Source organism: Pseudorasbora parva, chromosome 24, assembly GCF_024679245.1.
Source record: "Pseudorasbora parva isolate DD20220531a chromosome 24, ASM2467924v1, whole genome shotgun sequence".
In the NCBI taxonomy this organism is placed as follows: domain Eukaryota; kingdom Metazoa; phylum Chordata; class Actinopteri; order Cypriniformes; family Gobionidae; genus Pseudorasbora; species Pseudorasbora parva.
In genome coordinates, this window is record NC_090195.1 from 9117190 (window position 1) to 9121783 (window position 4594).

A 4594-nucleotide genomic window follows, 5' to 3' on the forward strand; every position below is an offset into this window, starting at 1 on the left:
ATCTCCTGTATGAGGGTTGAGATCTGGAGACAGGCTAGCCCACTCCAGGACCTTGAAATGCTTCTTACGAAGCCACTCCTTCGTTGCCCGGGTGGTGTGTTTGGGATCATTGTCATGTTAAAAAACCCAGCCACTTTACATCAATGCCCTTAGTGATGGAAGGAGGTTTTTAATCAAAATCTCACGATACATAGCCCCAGTCATTCTTTCCTTTACACAGAGAAGGCCTCCTGGTCCCTTTGCAGATAAACAGCCTCAAAGCTTTATGTTCCCACCCCCATGCCTCACAGTAGGTATGGTGTTCTTTGGATGCAACTCAGCGTTCTTTCTCCTCCATACATGACAATTTCAGTTTTTTACCGATATGTTCTATGTTGGTTTCATCTGACCATATGACATTCTCCCAATCCTCTTCTGGATCATCAAAATGCTCTCTAGCAAACTTCAGATGGGCCCGGATATGTACTGGCTTAAGTAGGGGGATTTGAGTCCCTGGCGGTGTAGTGTGTTACTGATGATAGCCTTTGTAACTTAAATCCCAGCTCTCTGCAGGTCATTCACTAGGTCCCCCCGTGTGGTTCTGGGATTTTTTCTCACCGATTATCATTTTCTAGTAATTGCTCCCACAGTTGATTTCTTCACACCAAGCTGCTTACCTAGTGCAGATTCAGTCTCCCCAGCCTGGTGTAGGTCTACAATTTAGTTTCTGGTGTCCTTTGACAGCTCTTGGCCATAGTGGAGTTTGGAGTCTGACTGTTTGAGGTGGACAGGTGTCTTTTATACTACAGGGCTCGACATTAACGCTTGTCCGGGACAAATGGATTTCTTGAAGGGACAAGTGAAAGAGAATTTTACTTGCCCGACGGACAAGAGCCTGCAGCTGCAGTGAGGGGAGGAGTGGAAAAAGTGCTGTCTCTCTTCTCGTAGTGGAACACCTGCGAGATCAATGGCGGATATCGCGGAAATTAACACTCATGCACTGTGTTGCTTATAAACTGGATGTAATTTAAGTTCTGCTACTTTTATATAAAAATAAATATGATAAACAACACACCCAAAGTTTGTATTTTTGAAAGACCTGTTTATTAATCATTTTTACTTTAATCACATACATGTTTTTATATTTTTGTCTACTACACATAAATGTCTATGTCTAGGCTACGCATAAAACATGATGTCAGTTTTAAAATCAAACATTTAAAAAAAAGAACCATCATGATTCTTTAAACCAATAAGCATAGGCTACTAGTTAGCTACTTGAAAAAGTAATCTGATTATGTAACTAAACTTGTAATGAGTTACTCCCAACATAGATAAATGGTGTACATGAACAAATTATGTAAATTAATCAAATGATAAAATGACAAAGGATTATAAATGATTACATATTCAAAAAAAATTAAGTAAATAAACCTGCATGTATGATTGATCACAGGTTGAATAAATGGTGTAAATGAATGATGATTAAATGACAAATTATTATAAATGACATATAATTTTTTTTTTAAACCTGCATGCATAATTGATCACAGGTTGGTATTGAAAATCTTCACATCTCACTGAATACTGTGCATAAAGACACCCTTTAGCTTCACTGCCAATACTATTGTAAATGCTTTAGAAAATACATTCACTCTAAGTAGACAACGCAAACCAGCTACCAAGGGGGCACCATGTATACAGTATTGACAACTAACCAACCAAAACTATCAAACGCTTATATTATTTTTATATATGGTCAAACAGTGAGAAATATGGAAAATTGAAATAATTTTATCTAACTTAATCAAAAGTTTTCATCAATTTTTTAAAGGATCCTCGGGATCTTGCCGTTCAGCTCGAAAAACCTTGCCATTCTATGTTCTTTGTTCATGTTTCTGCAGTTTTAAGTCAATGTAGAAGCATCCCAATTTACATACTCATGCATTATTCTATAATATTATTTGATTAACGTTCCTAAACTTAATTTTAAAAAATCATAATCATATGGCGAATATGACGATTGATTGTCCGTTGTAAGGTTTTTAACACATTTTGCTTAATTTGTTAAATAATTGTGAAGAATTTAATCATTTGTAAGTTATTTTGCACTGTAAGAATGCAATTTAAAAAAAATCTGACTTTCGGCCGATACAATCCAATGTGTGTGCCATGCAGTATACATATACATACAAGCGAGTCTGAATAATGTTGGGATATACCAACATTATACATTATGACCACTGACCGGTGAAGTAAATAACACTGATTATCTCTTCATCATGGCACCTGTTAGTGGATGAAATATATGAGGCAGCAAGTGAACATTTTGTCCTCAAAGTTGATGTGTTAGAAGCAGGAAATATGTGCAAGCATAAAAATGTAAGCGTGTTTGACAAGGAACAAATTGTGATGGCTAGAAGACTGGGTCAGATCATCTCCAAAACTGCAGGTCTTTTGGGGTGTTCCCGGTCTGCATTGGTCGGTATCTATCAAAAGTGGCCCAAGGAAGGAACAGTGGTGAACCGCCGACAGGGTCATTTGTGGCCAAGGCTCACTGATGCAGGTGAGGAGCGAAGGCTGGCCCGTGTGGTCTGATCAAACAGACAAGCTACTGTAGCTCAGATTGCTCAGGAAGTCCATGCTGGTTCTCATATAAAGGTGTCCGAATACACAGTGCATCGCAGTTTGTTGCGTATGGGGCTGCATAGCCGCAGACCTGTCAGGGTGCCCATGCTGACCCCTGTCCACCGCCGAAAATCCCAACAGTGGGCACTTGAGCCCAGACCAACCTTACGAAAGTATGACTTACAGAAGGTATTCTTAACTAAGATCGTTTCGGGAAACACATATTAACGTTAAGGTACACCTTAAGGAATAACTTAAGAATGACGTAGCGTTAAGAAGGTTTCGGGAAATCCAGCCCAGACCACTCAAGAAAAACATTAAAGTTGTCTCTTCTTTATCACTCAATAGAATAAAATGCAACTGTAAAGTGCAGTTGAAGTTAATAATTGTGTTAATATTCACAAAAAATTGCTGCAAAAATTGCCGCAGAGTTGTTTAGAACTATTGAGAGGTCTATGAAAGTAGAAGCGAGATCAACGAGTGTCGCAACTCTCTTTTTCTATGGCCCTGATGAGAAGCTGAAGTCTGTCAGATTATCCATAACCTTAAGGCTAACGTAGTCTTACTAAAAGCTAAAAAAACGTCAATTTTGATTTCAGGGGGTCTTTAAGTTGTGTTTAACCGGCCTGTTATCAGATTTATATTAAACTTGGAGTATTTTGGATCTAATTTGTCTGTCTTCATCTTCTTCCCTGAGCACAATGTGACAATAAGTCTATTATATTCTAAGTTAGAAATGTGTATCTAAGTGCATATGTGTTATTGCAAGCATATGTAAGCATTATTTCATCCCTTTGTTTGGCCCTAAGCAGAAGCAGTCTGTAGGAAGTCCACAACCTCTTTACGTTCAGAGGCTCTTGCCTAAAGGTGAGAGAAGCCAAATCATGAATAAATACAGGAAGCATGACATTATCAACATATCTTATCATACATATTTGATATATAAGACAAATTCTCACTAACAATCAGTCATTTTGCAAAGCAACGTACAAACGAGGAACATATAAATGACTTATATCCACAAATCCACTCATACAGCTTTATAAATGACAAGTCACTGAAGGCACTGGTTGTTGGGTTGTATATTCCTCACACATCCCCCATTAACTCACCACTTCAACAGGCGTCTTTCCATCATAACTGGGCAAGGCCATATTAACCCCAGCTAACTTCCAAATCTTCAATCCCTCCAAGTCACCACTTGCAACAAGACTGTAAAACAAATATCAGAATATCTACATGAGCCATCATGAACCCTGAAGCTACTATCATCATTCCAGCTCCAGAAAATTCTGTTCTGGCGTGTGTTTAATACATTGATCTGTCCAGGAGACATCAACCTCATGTCAGCAAGGCTTTAAATTGATACTTCTGATCTGTACTCTTTGTGGAGGGGATTTATCATTGCCAGTGAGGGGGGATAAGAGACAGTTTAATCTTGTTTTATAAAGCATATTCTAGAGCATAAATTCTGGCCTGATGAACCTTGTTCAAATAAATTGAATTTAGTCAACAGAATCCATTGACACTGCTTGTAAATTTGAAACAGTATACTGTTTAGTAGACTACATGCCATAGAGTAATACTTTTTTATGAATTTGTATACTATTATTAATAATACACTTATAGATTTATAGATCTTTGGTGACATACAGTATGAAGACTGATGTAGCTGAAGGACTGACACAAGATGGTCATGTTTAGAGCTAAATTCCAATAATATATTTGCTGTCTCAATGCAATAAAAGTCCCTGAATGACTGGTCAGACCAGAATAAATACTACAGAAAGGGTGAGAGGAAATGTGTGAGAGAGAGAGAGAGAGAGAGAGAGAGAGAGAGAGAGAGAGAGAGAGAGAGAGAGAGAGAGAGAGAGAGAGAGAGAGAGAGAGAGAGAGAGAGAGCGAGCTGCACAGCTTTGTTCCAGTCTCCTGCAATTCATCAGGGGAGAGGTGAGCTCCACTCTTTCTCAACAGCTCCACAACATCC